This window comes from Electrophorus electricus, chromosome 18 (genome assembly GCF_041902795.1).
Source record: "Electrophorus electricus isolate QZ-2024a chromosome 18, ASM4190279v1, whole genome shotgun sequence".
NCBI lineage: Eukaryota > Metazoa > Chordata > Actinopteri > Gymnotiformes > Gymnotidae > Electrophorus > Electrophorus electricus.
This window is the reverse complement of record NC_137514.1, coordinates 19,715,455-19,733,526: the sequence shown is the minus strand read 5'-3', so window position 1 is coordinate 19,733,526 and position 18,072 is coordinate 19,715,455. Positions and strand designations below refer to the sequence as shown.

General features: G+C 40.3%; 1 pseudogene; it reads left to right on the top strand.

Annotated features, from left to right (window-relative positions):
• The first annotated feature begins 3,421 nt into the window (after window positions 1-3,421).
• Window positions 3,422-17,693, top strand: LOC145651997 (NLR family CARD domain-containing protein 3-like; annotated as a pseudogene).
• The last annotated feature ends 379 nt before the right edge of the window (window positions 17,694-18,072 follow it).

Below are 18,072 nucleotides of genomic sequence, written 5' to 3'. Positions count from 1 at the left end.
GATAGGTTAACTCCCATAGAGGCTGACAGAGCACTACCTGAGAAATGGTGCAAAAACAAAGAAAATGATGTTGGGAAGCCAAGTATTTAACAAGTATAACAATGATAAAAAAACATAAACAATAAACAATGTGGGGTCTCCCACGTTTTTAGGGTGTGTACTTCTGTACTGTCTAAAGAACCTACAAATACATATCTATACAAACTACCCACAGCACTGTTTCTGACAATCGTTTTGCTGGCCAATCACATCATCCAAATCTGGAGAGATGTGGGACAGGAAGGAAAACCACTTCTTTCAGGCACTTCTCACAACAATCTCATGTGGATAGCCTGTAAAACAAAACAATACGACTAAAACTCATAACATCGAGGGATGTAACAGGCTTTAGGGTTTTTTTTTTCCAATCATTTGAGTTTCTTGCATCTTTTAGCCAGTCCTCAAATTTGTTCACTGCAGACATCGTGGCCAGTGGGAAACTAATCTCTTCAGGCATTTCTGCAGTTTGAATCTCTGTACCCATTGTAGTAGCAAGATTATTAACAGTAGCAGCAAGCTGAATTTGCTGTCCTTTAATGTGTTCCAGCAGTATTAGGTTGTGCACCTGAGTTGCTGGATAAAAGAAAAAGACAAGTGACAGCTCTGTTACAAAAGTAATTGTTGGTTATTTTCAGTAGTTAGATGTTTTCTTAAATCTGGTTATAACTAGACAACGTGGCAGAGGAAGGGTTGCCAATTTTCATGGTCAAGTCTGTCTTTTCTTAAGATCTTTTTACTAGGGATGCATTGATACTGATTCTGATATCCAGTATCAACCCAATACAGCGCTCATTTACTTGTACTCATGAAAATGCACTGATACCAACATCTGATACCTCCAGATTCCATGGGATGTAAGATGAGTGGCACATGTTAATAAATCCCAGACTATATGAAACAAAGATAGAAACTGAGATACTGAAACTGTACCGTTAAAGTCACTCAAAAACTGTGATACAAACTGAACCGTGGGCCTACTGTACCACTTCCCTCCCTATTGTGACCTATGAACTGTAATTCTGCATGTTCTATTTTTGTCTCATCTGGCATAGCCTGAATGTTTCCTTATGCTGAATGGTTTTGTACAATTTGATAGCTGTATGGAATAAAAGGATTTACTTCAGTGCCCGTGCTAGCAAGGAAGGGGTTCTGTGCCAGTTCTTCCAAGTCTAAAAGAGGGATTAAAGGAATGGCTCAGGCATTGCTCAGGGAAAAGTCTGGCAAACATCTGGCAGATGTACAAGGGGAGGAGAAGGAATGTGAGCAAGTAACGCAGGAGGTACATGAGGAGGAGGGATGAGAACAGATGGTGCAACTGGAGCTGAAGAAAGGTTGCTTCCACTCCTCTTGCTGATCAATGTCAGAATCTGCATAACTGAATATTTGCCAAATATAAAATGAAAAAATAGTGTAGAATTTAGTTTATGCAATGACAAAACTGTTACTGAAACCACACATGTAGACACCTATTGATATGTACAAATCCTCAGGATAAAACTGGCTAATTATCCTCTACACATTCAATGGAATTGTTCCCCATGTGCAATTGAACAATGCAGTTAACCACTATTTTAAATATCATACCTTGGCTTAATTTTCTCTTCCTACTAACTTCTAGGTTTCCTATGAGCACTGACATAAGCTGAAACGTTTGCTCTAGCTTCACTGGTTGGATTCTACTATCATGAATTCTACTTCCATTATCATACTAATGGAATAAAATCAATTAAAACTTCTGTTCTACTTTCCTGATCTTTTTGGTAGTGTGTGGGCAATGTTCTTCATTTGTATTAAACCAGTCTCAGCAGTGCCATCAGCATATAAGTTATTAGGCCAAGCACAACAGTGTCATCAGCATATTTGAAAATACAGTTGCTATAGTAACTTACAACACACTCCTAAGTGAACAAGGTATACAGTAGTGAACTTAGGACATAACCTTATGGTGATCTAGTGATAAGTGTGATGGTAGAGGAAAATAAACCACTCACCCTAACTGTTGTGTTCTAAAAAAAAAATCTAAAATCCAGTTCTTTATCGACGTATCCACACCCAGATTCCTTAACCTAGTGACCAGTTTGGTAGAGATAATTGTGTTACAAGCTGAACTATAGTCTACAAATAACATACTGACGAATGTATTACTCTTATCAAGATACTATAAAGCTGTATGGAGAAGATCATCTGAGACTGATCTATTTTGTATATAAGCAAATTGGAAAGAATCCAAGAATGTTACTGCACTTTACAAGCCATTCTAGACAGTTTATAACCACTGAACGAAGAGCTATGGGATGTGATTATATAGACTAGATGGAAAATTATTTTCAGGGGCAGGAATATTTACTCATTTTGTCCCACAACAGGTGCAATAGACATACCTGTGATGGAACACCGTCTGATCCAGACGCCTTTTTGATTTCAGTTCTACTCACATCTTCCTTTGACTGTTACAAAGTGCACAGGTGTAGTTTCTGTTTAGATATTCAAACCTGGCAAAGAAAGAATTAATTTCATAAGGAAATCCCATGTCAGCAATGATGACCCCATCTGTCCAGGATTGTAATTGATTATGGCCTGCAGACCTTGCCACATTTGTCAAATGTCTGTTCTGGTGAAACTGTTCTCCACACACTTTCCGAAGGCTCTACTTAATGATTTAATTGCTTTCTGTAGATCATATCTCGACCATTTGTACATTTAAAAATCTCCAAATTTAAAAGCAGTTGTCCAAGCTTTAATTTTCTCTCACGTCCCGATTCTCCAAAGGCTTTTGATTGGGATAGGAAAGTGCAGTCCTCATTGGAATGCATGAGTCAATGCAAAAAGTGAAATAATCTGTTACTGTTCCTGCATATTCATTAAAGTCCCGTATCCAGTTCTTACAGTGATTTGCACATATTTCTGGTTCTCCACCACCTTAAGTTCATCTACTTGTTACATGTCATTTGTTATCAGGAAAATTGATATAGATCTAATAATACTATCAAGTTAAAAAGTTTTCAGGCACGATAAAAGCAGATTTTAGTGCTACCTGGACCTGCTACTAGTTTATCTTGTTTTGTACATTTGACTTTGGTAAAATGTTTGTGCTTTCATAACACACATAACAAACTGCAGAGACAAGTGTTTGTGAGATCACTGCTGTTATCACTGCTGTTGTTAGTATCAGTAACCTCAAGATTGTGTTTAATGTTAAATAATAGTGAAATTGCTTTATTTAAAGTCTTCCTGAGTGAAATAACTGATGGGTATCAGTACCTATCATTCTTGCCTACTATCCCTTTGCTCTGAACAAAACTCTTGAACATGTTTTTAAACATTCAGAGACCAAACCATTAAACTGGAGTCTATTGTCCTCCTTCATGTTCAGTAGGGCAGAATGGCCAACATTAAAGAACATCTGCTGGACACTCTAGAGGAATTGGTCACACAGGACCTGAAGACGTTCCAGTGGCATCTGACTAACAGTGCGGAAGATAAACATATCCCAAAGTCTCGCCTGGAGAAAGCAGACAGACATGACACTGTGGACTACATTGTGCAAACATATGGTCCAAATGGAGCTGTGGAGCTCATACTGGCCATCCTGGAGAAGATGAACAACCAACTGGCTGAAGAACTGAGGACCAAAGTCAAAAACAGTAAGTAATGCAATGAATCACATTTATTATTTAAACTCACTATTTCACAAATGAACACTGGACATCCTGAAGGAGATGAACTTCAAAACACTGGCTGAAAGTTTTCCTAATGTAGCAATAATGTAGAAATAACTACATAAACAACTGCTTACCATCCCTGAATGGTTCATTGTATGATGTCTCCTATACCTCAGTCAGTGAAGTATTAGTCTGAGACACTACAGATACTCTGCCCACATGTAAACAGAGAGTCTGATATCTACAGTACATTCATCTGGTTACAGTGTAAAGATGCATATTCTGTCCTTATTTTTTGTGTCTTAACACAACTTGGGCAGTGGTAGCTTAATGGTACTTAGGTACTTTACTTGTAATCATAAGGTTGCTGGTTCAAGTTGGCACTGTTGGGCCCCTGAGCAAGGCCCCTGAATCGCTGAGAAGTTGTTCTCAGTCCTAATTGTAAGTCGCTTTGGATAAAAGCATCAGCTAAGTGCTATAAATGTAAACTTGGCAGATAGCTAAACATCTGGGGTTCAATAAGTGTTTATTTTATCCAGACCCCCAAATCCTGTGAAACTGCAACCAACAATTATAGATTTTCATAATCAAAAGACATGAGTTTGCTTACATCATACAAAACTGATATATAAAGTAATATGTATTCCCATACAACATCCACACAGAATGTGACACAAGTCATCCAATCTTGCTATTATGAACTGAAGAAATTTGATTAAATATTCTGCTCATCAGTGAGGATAGACAGATGAAAATCTCACTTCATCATGAGCACATGCAGCTCACATCTAAGATGGCTGTATTAACCTCTAACCCTCATCATGTGACTTCAACAAACATTCAGAATTAAAGAACACTGGTTTCCTTAACATTGAACAGTGCCATCTTGTGGCCATATATGTCATTAGTCATTACATAAACAGTCATGACATGTGCATGACCATTTTGTACTGGTCCAACATTAATCACAGTTTTGTTCTTACAGCTAAATTCAACATTAGCAAACAGCTGAAGTGAGGTAAAATAATTACATGTATATATACTGACTGTATACAGACTGACTGCTCTTCAGATCCTGCATAATCTTTGCTGGGCAGAAATATTGAACACAATTTCCCCCAATTATTTTCGTATGCTTTGTCCCAGAGCTTTTGCATAATTAGGGTAGTTAGTTAACCAGCACTTTAAGTTGGCTTCTTTCTTCTGCCTGTCTGTGGAGCAGGTTCAGCATTTTAAACTGAATTCACCTCCCATTCTCAAAGCCTATGAGCATGTATAGATCAGTAAAGCAGAGAGACAATTTTATTAGCCTAACTGTTGAGACCAGTGTTTCCATCTCATGTGTACAAGACTAAGAGTAAGAGATTATTTTACTTAATTGGGAAAGTATGTGCAAATCAGCAGATAATGGAAGAATTTACACCATACACATTTAAGTGTAGGACCAGTAAATTAAGATTAGATTAAGATCACAGTAAAGTTTGCACAGTCTAAATGAATGTTTCAGTAAAAATCACATTCCCAAAGTTATCTGCTCATCCCTAATATAGTCAATCAGTCCAGATATGTTTGGTGTCCAGTATTTCCTTAGTTTATTTTGCTGTGCTACTGTCATATGAACACAGACCAGTCAGGTTTAGATCAGGCTTCCACCAGTCAGAATTTCCAAGTCCAGACCATCATGACTTAGACTACAGCAGACCTAACCATCACAGCTCAGACTAGAGGAAGCATCGCTGCACAAGGAAATGGGTTTCACATCGCAGTATATATTATGTGTCACTGTAGGGGTTTTACTTTTTACTATATACAGATTTCCATTTCTTATACTAATTTAGGCTTATTAAGTCTCATTAATAGTCTCAATTTATCAGTATAACATATATTCATGTATTCCATGTATTCCAGACGCTGCCATTCATCTGGATGGATAAGTCTCAATATGTGCCGATAGAAACAATGTGCACTCCGGCAAAATACGTGGCGGAGGAGTATGCATTTATATCAATGAGTCCTGGTGTAAAAACTCTGTGCTTGTCGTTAAGTACTGCTCACCGCTGGTGGAGTTTGCTATTGTCAGATGCAGACCTTTTTATTTACCGCAGAAATTCACCTCCGTGTTTATAATCGCGCTGTACATTCCACCCAGCGCGAACACACGAGAGGCTCTCCAGGAGCTGTATGGAGCGATTAGTGAACTGCAGAACGTTCATCCAGACGGACTGTTTATTGTCGCCGGAGACTTCAACCACGCAAATCTCAAGTCGGTACTGCCTAAATTCCATCAACATGTTAACTTTGCAATGAGAGGAGCGAACGCGCTGGATCTCATTTACACAAACATCTCCGGTGCTTACCCGGCGGAGCCCCTCCCCCACCTCGAATACTCTGATCACGTGTGTGTAATGTTGATTCCTCCATATAGACCGATCGTCAGACGCTCGAAACCGCTTCTGAAGCAGGTGAGAACCTGGCCAGCAGGAGCCATCTCTGCCCTTCAGGACTGTTTTGAGCAGACGACTTGGATAACATTCAAGGAGGCTGCTACTGACGGTGGCACTGTTAACCCGGAAGAGTATACAGCATTAGTGACTGGCTACATCAGCAAGTGCATTGATGATGTTACTGTCTCCAAGACCATCACCACACGCCCCAACCAGAAGCCATGGATGCCTGCTGAGGTGCACATGCTACTGAAGACCCGTGACTCAGCCTTCAGAACAGGTAACAGAGAGGCTCTCAGGAAAACAAGAGCCAAACTGTCACGTATGATCAGGGAAGCAAAGCGTGCACACGCACAGAGGATCCATGGACACTTCAAAGACATTGGTGACACACGGCGCATGTGGGCAGGCATTCAGGCCATTACTAACTAAAGGAAAGCATCACTTTCCTGTGACAGTGATGCCACCCTGCCAGATGCACTGAATGACTTCTATGCACGATTTGAAGCACAGAACAACGTTGCAGCGGAAAAGTCCATCCCTCCGCAAAATGACCAGCTGCTGTGCCTGATGGCGGCTGATGTGAGGCGTACTCTGCGTGGAGTTAACCCACGGAAAGCTGCTGGACCAGACAACATTCCGGGTCATGTGCTCAGAGAATGTGCTGACCAGCTTGCAGATGTCCTGACAGATATCTCCAATATCTCTCTGAACTGCGCCGTGGTCCCAACATGCTTCAAGACCACCACCATCGTCCCCGTGCCTAAGAAGCCCACGGTGTCGTGTCTCAATGACTACAGTCCCGTCGAGAGACTCGTCATGAGACACATCAAGACCCAGCTTCCCCCTTCTCTGGACCCCCCTGCAGTTCGCGTACCGCCCCAACCGCTCTACAGATGATGCCATCTCTACCACACTTCATCTGGCACTCAGACATCTGGATAAAAAGGGCACCTATGTAAGAATGCTGTTCATAGACTTCAGTTCAGCATTCAACACCATTGTTCCTCAGCATCTGATTGGAAAGTTAAGCTTACTGGGCTTGAACACCTCCCTCTGCAACTGGATCCTGGATTTCTTGACTGGTAGACCTCAGTCAGTCCGGATCGGTAGCAGCACTTCCAAGAGCACCACACTGAGTACTGGTGCTCCCCAGGGCAGCGTATTTAGCCCTCTCATGTTCACACTACTGACTCATGACTGTGCAGCAATGCACAGTTCGAATCACATCATCAAGTTCACTGATGACACGACCGTGCTGGGTCTCATCAACAAACACAACGAGTCAGCATACAGAGAGGAGGTGCAAGAACTGGTGAGCTGGTGTAAGGTCAACAACCTGTATCTGAATGTTGAAAATACAAAAGAAATGGTTGTTGAATTCAGGAGAGCAAGGCGAGATCACTCCCCGCTTGCCATCAACAGCTCCTCAGTGGTGATTGTCACGAACATCAAGTTCCTTGGTGTTCACTTAGCGGAGAACCTCACCTGGACCCTGAACACCAATTCCATCACCAAGAGAGCCCAGCAACGACTTTACTTCCTTCAGCAGCTGAGGAAAGCCCATCTCCCATCACCCATCCTCATTACCTTCTATAGAGGTACTGTAGAGAGCATCCTGAGCAGCTGCATCATTACGTAGTTTGGGGACTGCACTGCCTTTGACCGCAATACCCTCCAGAGAATAGTGAGAACAGCTGAGAAGATCATTGGGGTCTCTCTTCCCTCCATCACAAACATCTACATAATACGCTGCATCCGGAAAGCCACCAACATTGTGAAAGACCCCACACACCCCTCATATGAACTGTTCACCCTTTGCCATCTGGAAGAAGGTACCACAGCATCCGGTCTCGCACCTCCAGACTGTGCAAGAGCTTCTATCCAGAAGCCATTAGACTCCTGAACTCTGGTTAACTCCAATTCAGATTCCAAAAATGGGCACTTTTATACACACACACATACACACATGCTTATGCATGCACACACACACACACACACACACACACACACACACACACACACACACACACACACACACACACACACACACACACACACACACATACACACACTCACACATTGTTTTGCATTGGACTAGTGCTGAAGTCAAACCTCACACAAATAAACTATGCACTCCTGTTGCAGTCTTGCACATTATCCTACTTGCTGTTAGAGTACTGTTCTAAACCAGAACTGTACTCTGAACTGTTCTGGCTGCTACCGGTGACTGCTATGTTCAGTGTAGCATGTCACTGACTCCTCTGCACAACTCACTTTGCATATGCCCAGTACTGTGTACTGGACTTAAATAATTGCACTGTCTACTCATTTTGTATTTGTCCTGTCCTATATTTATTATTGTTTATTTAATGTTTATGACATTTTGCACTATATTGGACTGTTTGTACTTGTGTAGCATGTTTTCTGTTGCACTGTTGTTTTGTGTTGCACCATGGTCCTGGAGGAACATTGTCTCGTTTTTGTTGTGTACTTGTATATAGCTGAAATGACAATAAAACCACTTTGAATCTTAAATCAAAATGATGACCCTTAATTTCTAATTAAAGAATGTAACACTATTGATTTGCTCTCTGGAGGATTTAATGTATGTAGACAAGTTGGTGAAAATAAAATGATACATTTATTAACACAAAACATAGACACAAAACTTTGAATAATCTATCAGTATATTTACAGTAGAGAAAAAAAGCTAATTGCTGTTTAGTGTGTGGGCATGTGTGTGTGAGTTGTGAGAGGGTGTGTGTAATGTTTGTAAGCATACATGCATGATGTAAGAACAGCGAAGTTTTGCTAGGGAAAACCAGAAAGGCCAATTTTATGTAAACACCTGAGTGTTGTGTGCTATTGAACACACAATCTTTTATTTTCTTGGTGCAATCCACAGGGAGCACAGATAGTGAACTAGTATACACAGTCCACATTTATGTGTGAGACCACAGTAAAGTAAGACGATCATACAGATTGCATGTAATTTTAAAACAAATGGTTCAGCAAACAATCTAATTCACACAATTATCTACTTGCCACAAACATTAGCCCCAATACATTTTGACACCCGATGTTTCCTGTGTTAGTTTTCACAGAAGCTATTGGGGTAATTTAGGTTTCAAGTATTGAAAGATGTTCACCCAAAGCATTTTCATAAATAGAAGCTCAGTTATATTTATTTGCTCTTAGACATGAATAAGCCTTGAAATCTACACAAAAACCTTACTATCTACATTAGCTTCATACCTCTAGTGCAAAACCAATACAGGAACTGACAGACACCAAACATGTCTTACCTGATGGACTACATATGGAATAAATGGAAAATTGTGTACATTTGATTTTGGTAAAGCATGGTTTAAAAAGCTTATAGATCACAATACATTTTTGCAATTATCAGCCACTCTTGACCAGAGCAACTTATCGTAATGAATCATATATGCGATATGTTTCTTCCCTGAGCATCAAACTCTTGACCTTGGTTTGACTTCCACCTTAGTTTACGTGCGCTACCAGGTGAGCTCCAAGTTGGCTTTTTTCAAATCAAAAGTTTGATAGCAGCACTTGTGTTGTTCAGTTACTTTTTCCTGTCAGGCCTGAATCACATGAAGGGGAATGTTTCTCCTAAAGCCTGTTCACTGTAAGTTTAAGGGGAATAGTTTAATTCTGATTTAATTATGATTCCAGAGGATTGCTTACACCTTAAATACAGTCAGACACAAATGTTCAACGAATTTATAGTGAACACTTTGTGTTCATTTGATGCTGTGTTTTTTCTGTTTGGTTGCATGTGGTAAAAGGGTAAATATTATGATCTACACTAACTTTAGTAGTAGTAGACTATGCAATATAATTAGACGGCACCCACCATGGAAGATGTCTTTGTGTGTTCCTTCCACCAACACAACTATTCATTCATTATTTTTGCCCTAACCTTCATCCTAAATGTAAAGAGCACATATATGACAATAACATACAGCAGAGATGTACTCCTGGACCTTGGGAAAGCACACCATGAACTTATCCTAAGCATTTCTGACTTTGACTTTCTTCTGTGCTCTGATTCGAGCTGACAAGGCACAAAAGCACCAGTCTCTAATGAACCGTGCATCTGACTGACAGAGCAACTGAGCAGAAGCATGACAAGAGGAAAGCTACATGCTACGCTAAATGGCAGGGCTTTGTGGCTGTTGTTACCTAGCCTGCTACTAGTAAATATGCTATATACGTAAATATAGCCTAAGGTGTATAGATCAGGGACTGCTTTGTGCTTGTTTCCACTGAAACATGTCTCTTGGACAGCACACCAGTCTCAGCCTTCCAGCTTTAAACACATCTAACAAGGAGAGCGCCCAGCTGCGTTTGGGAAGTACAAAGGTGGCAGAGCCTGAGTCTGTGTTAACCACAGGTGGTGTTCGGATGTATGGACTATCAAAAACTGTTGACTGTGAAATTTAGACCTTTTTTTCTGCAGAGCGAGTTTAGCACAGTGTTCATATTGGCTGTTTAAGTTCTACCAACATGCTAACTACACAAAGACACTTTGCAATCAATAACTAAGAAATTGCACTCCCAGACACCATATTCATTGTGGTCGGTGACTGTCCTTCGCAATTCTAGCAGAACGTGAGTTTTATAACAAGGGAGAGAAACATACTTGACCAAGTCTACCTCAGCACGTGGGGTGCCTACAAGCCTGTGTCCTGCACGCACACTGAACAGTTTGACCACATCTCTGTGTTCCTATAACTGGGACAGACCCCAACCAAACCTGGACAAACTGTGATATTTGGTCAATGCAAAAACTGAGAAGGTTTGTAATTATAATTAAGCTGTTGTCTTCTTTTCTCCCTCTCTAACTCCCCTACGTCAGGCAGCTTCCAGCACAGCACCACCTGAACTTTGCAATAAGTATGCTGCTCTCACTGAAGGTGAAAGTGCTGCCAGGGTTATGTGGTTGGATTATGTATACTCTCAAACCTCTTTCTTATTCCTCTCATTTCTTCTTACTTTGTAATCTAAATTTTCATGTAACTACTGAAATGCTGTGTCATTAATTGGATGTGACTGGCCATTAAATGCCATGCATTTTCTTATACCCCACAAAAAACGAAAAGCCCCATGAATAAATAGACAAACTCAAACACATTACATTACATTATATTACTTTACATCAAACACATTACATTACATTAATACTTTTATATTTAATGTTTAATTATGTAACATTTATTCATTCATGCCTTCATGTAACACATTTACAAGTATATCCAGAACCAGGAAATTTGAGGTTTAAATATGGTTTAGCTCTCTTGGCCTCAGGAAGAGACTAATAAAAAGACTAATAAAAGTGTAAGATCTTATTTCCTTACTAAGAAATTACTGACTAAATATCTCCTGTTGTTCACCAAACCTTTAATGATTGTCTGATAACACTTGTCAACTAAGCTTTTTCATCATGTGTAATATGGAAAAACAGTACCTATGAAAGTGGAGCTCCTCTATGTTCACTTACTGCTGCACAACACTGAAAATGAATATCCCCAGGAAAATGTAATGAAACATTATAGATAAAAAGTAGTATATGGTCTCTATTTCAGTTTCAGAAACCATATATCCTCCAGATGTGTGTGTGTGTGTGTGTGTGTGTGTGTGTGTGTGTGTGTGTGTGTGTATGTGTAATTTTGAAATTCTGCAGGCTCAGTAATGGGACAATTATAATATTGACACAAACAATTATGTTCATAGAAGATGCAACCAGCTAGAAAGTCATGCCACCTGTAGTGATTTTGTTATGCTCTGAATGTATGTTTTCCTGAAGAGGCGTATAAAAATACACTAGTCTAAAGAAACCCCAAAAAGTAGTCCACTATGAATAGAGCTTTTAGTTATCTGTAATGTGTTCTTTTTATATGCATTATATTTGATGACAATGGATAAGACTTTGTCTCTCTATTCTAAAGGTGAACAAAAGGAATCAGAAAGTAAGCTGCTCAAATCCATTTTCAGAAGCCAATATTCCACAATATATGAGGGAACAGCAGCAACACGTGAACTTTAATGAGATTTACACACAGCTCTATGTACTGAAGGACTGGAAAGGAGGAATCAGTACAGACCATGAAGTCATACAGATAGAGTCTGGAGTCTTGAGACGGGATACAGCAGACACTCCACTCAGGTTCAATGATGTTTTCAGTGATGACAATGCGGAAAAAAGTTCTCACACTAGGAAGAGCTGGGATTGGGAAAACAGTGTGTGTTCTGAGGTTTGTTTTAGATTGGACTGTAGGAAAATCCAATGCAGATATAGATTTTGTCTATCCTATTCTTTTCCGAGAGCTGAATATTCTGAAAGATGAACAATATAACCTGCACGAGCTTCTTCTGTACTCCTACCCAAAACTCAGAAATTTAAAAGAAACTGGGCTTTGTGTGTTCATCTTCGATGGACTGAATGAAATGAGAAAACTACTGCATTTCCAAGGGAAGAAATTTACAGATATAACTAAGAAGGCATATGTTGATGTCCTGGTAACAAACCTCATCACAGGAGCTCTACTTCCATCTGCCTCTGTCGGGATCGCCTCCAGACCTGCAGCAGCAGATCAAATCCACAGGAAATACATCCACCTGATGACAGAAGTACGAGGATTCATCACTGACCAACAGAAGGAACAGAACTTCAGGAATCAAATCAGTGAACAGGATCAGGCCAGCAGAATCATCTCACACATTAAACAGTCAAAGACCCTCCATATCATGTGCCACATGCCCATTTTCTGTTTGATCATGGCCATGGTGCTTCAGAAAATCATGAATCAATGCACTAAGGCCCCAAAGAGCCTAACAGAAATGTATGCAAACTTTCTTATTATTCAGATGAGCACAAAGAATAAGAAACGTAATGAAACTCCTCAGAAAGACACAAAAAAACTTCTGGAATCCAACAGGGCCATGATTCTGAAACTGGCTGAACTGGCTTTCAAACCGCTAATAAAAGGATATATCGTGTTCTATGAAGAGGACCTGAGAGAGTGTGGCATTGATGTCACCGAGGCCTCAGTGTACTCGGGGGTTTGTACAGCAATCTTTAAGGAGGAATATGGGTTTTACCAGAGGAAAATCTACTGCTTTGTGCATCTGAGCTTTCAGGAGTTCCTGGCTGCATTCTATGTATTGCACTGCTTTTTGAATGAGAAAATGGGGCAGCTACAGCCTATCTTATGTGATCATCATTATGATAATTTTATGATAATTAACTGTTCTGAAGTTGACGGCAACTGCTCTGAGGTTGATGGCGACTGCGGTGAGGATGACGACGACTGCGCTGGGGATGACGACGACTATGCTGAGGATAACGACGACTGCGCTGAGGACGAGAAGTGCCCAGAAACTGATAAGCACAGAGATCAATCTAAGAAGGTCCAACTGGAGGATGTGCTGATGAGAGCAGTGGATAAAGCCTTGAAGAGTAAGAATGGACACCTGGATCTTTTTCTCCGATTCCTGCTGGGCAACTCACTGGAGTCCAATCAGAGTCTCCTACAAGGTCTACTCACACACACACACAGCAGTTCGGAGAGCATCCAGGAAACCAAAGAATACATCAAGGAACTAACAAAGACAATTATGCAGTGGAGATTTCCGCTGAAAGATCCATAAATCTGTTCCTTTGCCTGACTGAAATAAATGACCCGTCTCTCTCCATAGAGATTCAGGAATATCTACAGTCAGAGAAACATTCAGAAGAACAGCTCTCTGCTGCAAAATGCTCAGCAATAGCCTACATGCTGCAGATGTCAGAGGAGGTGCTGAATGAGTTGGAGCTGAAGAAATACAACACAACAGAGGAGGGGTACAGCAGACTGATTCCAGCAACAAAGAACTGCAAAAGGGCTCTGTGAATATCTAAAGTAAATTTCATTAAATTAATAATTTATATCAGTAACTGAGTGAATGCTACCTGTAATGAAGGTAATAATGAACCATCTACAAAGCAGTGAAACGTGCATGTAAGTTGATGTTTTATAACAATATGTCTTACATTTATGTTCACACATACTTGACTCATACATATTCATATTATTAAATTATAAGGCACCAAGATCCTGTCGGCATGCGAGTCCAGTTTTCCCGTTGCAATTGGTTTTACTAGTTAACCTGTATGCAAATCAAATTGTGGTGACAAACAAAAAATCTGCTTTGCTTTGTCTGCAGATATTTCTGAATTATATGCAACATTCTTACCACTTGATTGTTTAGTCCCAGATTAATCATTTCTATGTGACTTGATTCCACAGTCTGTGTTTTAACTATAATTTGCACTTTGTTTTCTCTGCTTTTACAGACTAGCTGGTTGCAATTTTACCAACAACATAAGTGTAACTCTCTGCTCTGCTTTGAAGTTACCAAACTCCCCCCTAATAGAACTGGATCTATGTAGCTCTTCTCTTCACGATTCAGGAGTGATGATACTCTCTGATGGTTTGAATAGTTCACACTGTAAACTGGAGATTCTCAGGTGAGATGAACAAAGATATTAATAAAAACATAAAAAAAAAAACACACTGGCACATCCATCAGCCATGAAGGGTTAAAGCTCATCATTTAGCTGACACTTTTTATTCAAATCAAATCATGAGTGAATACAACTTGAGCAATTGAAGGTTAAAGGCCTTGCTCAGGGACCCAATAGTCGCAACTTGACAGTGGTGGGATTTGAACCAGCAACCTTCTGATTATTAGTCATGCTGAATGGCATGTGGCTACAGCAGGAATATTTTCCAAAAAACATATTTTATATTTCATTTACATTCATGGCATATGGCAGATGCTCTTATCCAGAGCGACTTAGAAAAGGTCTTTGTTATTTGCTCATAGAATACATCCTAGCCAGTAAAGAAGGATATAGTTCAAGATACCGATGAACTAGAATACTGTAGAAGTACAGGGATCAATGCTGATGCCTGGAAATGCAAAATAAATAAGCTCTATAACAGACAACAATAAGTACCAGAGTTTCAGTTATTTAACATAGGAGCAGGGACAGTGGCCTTTTAAATATTCCACAAATAGATGGGTCTTCAGTCTGAGTTTAAAACTGCAAAGGACTCCAGCGGATGTTCTTTCCACCATTATAAAACATTTCCTTATTTTCATTACTTCTTTCAAATTGCTCCTAACAACTTCCTAAACTTGTTTGCTACATGAAAGTGAATTTGAATAATGTGTGTTAGAAAAGTTTAGGAGAGTTGATGTTGAAGAAGGTTGTAAGGTTCTTTCATTGGTTGTTCAGCCTAAGTGCAGCAATCCCCCTGTCTGTCCAATGTGTCCTCTCTACGAGCTCAGAGATCAACTATGAATACAGAGACCAGGGTCAATTGTAGTCAGAGGAGCTCTAGATTATTAGCAGCAAAGGGAAAGTATTTGTAGGGATGAGGTGCTTGTAAAGAAAAGAGAAGTGGTGCAGGAAGGGGAAGAAGGGAGGGAAGGTGTGTGTGTGTGTGTGTGTGTGTGTGTGTGTGTGTGTGTGTGTGAGAGAGAGAGAGAGAGAGAGAGAGAGAGAGACTGGAGTGAATGGCTATTGTTAACTAACAAGCATTTCTTTGGTGTGTTAGGGAAACTACTGAAATATCCAGTGCATGTAGAGTTTATGCAAGCAGGAGACTTTATGTTCTTGGGTGAATCTGTTTGTAGCAACAAACACTCAAGTAACAGATGTAGTAACATCTGCAAAGTCATCCTACTACAGAGAGAAATTTGTAGCATCATCATCTGATCCATGCAAGCTCTTCACTATTTTTCTTCTCTCCTTAATCCTCCCCCTTCCCCTCCTTCCTCATCTCTTACTCCGGAAAATGGCCCTCATAGCAGTGACTGAGAAACTTCATGCCGCTAAAGCTGCCAAACAGTCATCTGTTTTGATTCTTCTATACCTTTCAGCAGCTTTTGACACAGCGAACCACAACATTCTTCTCTCTGTTCTTTCCAGACTTGGTGTAACTGGCTCTGCTCGGAGATGATTTCAGTCCTATCAGTCCTATCAGGTGACATGGAGAGGATCCACATCCAAACCATGTCAACTCTCCACTGGTGTTCCACAAGGCTCAGTATTGGGTCCTCTTCTCTTCTCTTTGTATACTCGTTCTCTTGGTGATATAATATCTTCTCATGATTTCTCCTACCACTGCTATGCTGATGACACTCAATTATTTCTTTCTGACATACAGGTCTCCAGACGTATCTCGGCATGCTTGACTGACATCGCGTCATGGATGACAGCCCACCACTTGAAGCTCAACCCCAGTAAAACCAAGCTTCTGTTCATCCCAGGTACTCCCAACCCTTACCATGACCTCACTGTTTCCTTTGCAAACTCCCTGGTATCACCATCTGAAGCTGCCCGTAGCCTGGGCGTAACTTTGGACAACCAGTTGTCGTTCTCAAATCCTGTTTCTAATCTAACCCCGTCTTGCAGATTCCTCCTTTGTAACATACAAAGGATTCGACCCTTTCTTTCGGCAAGAAGCTACCCAGGTGCTTGCACAGTCTCTTGTGATCTCAAAGCTAGACTACTGCAACTCGCTACTTTCTTGTCTTCCTCTAAGAGCCATCAAACCTCTACAACTTGTCCAGAATGCAGCAGCATGACTGGTCTTCAATCTTCCGAAGTTCACACATTACTCCACTTCTGCGCTCTCTTCATTGGCTGCACGCATCAGATTTAAAACCTTGATGCTTGCCTACAAAGCCAAAAATGGACCAGCCCCTTCATACATGAGGTCAATGGTCAAGGCCCGATCCGTACCTCAAGTACTTCGAACCTCAAGTGCAGCTCGGCTTCAAATACCTTGCTTCAGGTCTCATGGACGAGACCTGTCCTGGCCCCAAGTTGGTGGAATGAACTCCCACTTGCTGTCCGGACAGCAGAGTCCCTTGCAGTCTTCAAATGCAGACTGAAGACCCACCTATTTGCAGAATAATGAAAGGACAACTGACACTGCTCCCATATTGATTGACTAATTTAGTACTTATTGTAGGGCATTGTTTATGTTGTTTAACATACTCTAGCACTTATTGTTTATAGCACTTATCATTGTTTAAGATAGACCTTATGTATTTTGCACTTCTAGGTATAAGCATTCATACTTGTATTCTACAGTATTCCAGTTAATTGGTATGTTTAATTCTAACCTACTGTACTTGGATATATTCTATGAGTAAATGACAAAGCACTTTCGTCTGCTAAATGCCGTAAATGTAAATGTGTAAAGCACACCAGTCATAGCCTAATATGATAGCAACCCTTGTCTGTACCTTGCCCCAAATTTGAGTGAACCTGAATGTAACCAACCCCATAGTGATCATACAGATGATGAAGTAGATACGGAATCTGTCATCATAGAATTGAGAGAGTAGAAAGTGGTGTTGATGTATATATGTGAATGTTGTGTTGTCCCTGTATCCTGCTACCTACAGCCTTCTCCACATCATTGGGCTGATGCCTGTGGCCTTGACCAAATGGGTGAGATGAAGTGGAGAATGGAACTTCTCTCACTCTTGACTGCATTCTCACCCCTGAGATAACTGATAATAATAATAATAATAATAATAATAATAATAATAATTATTATTATTATTATTATTATTAGTTAGAAAGGTTTATGGCTCATGCAAGGACAAATAGCCAAACTTTATGGCCTTGGGAAATTGAAGGCCATAAAACACCCCTACCCCTCTTGAAATTTAATTCACATAATTTAAATTCAGCGTGGGATTCAGCGTGTATTCAGCGTGGGATTTCGGGCGAACAGAGGTATGTGGATGGCTGAAAATCGGTATGCAGGTATGTCTATTAGTCCTAAGAAATTTCATGTTGATAAATGTACAGTATTTTAAGAATATTCTATGTT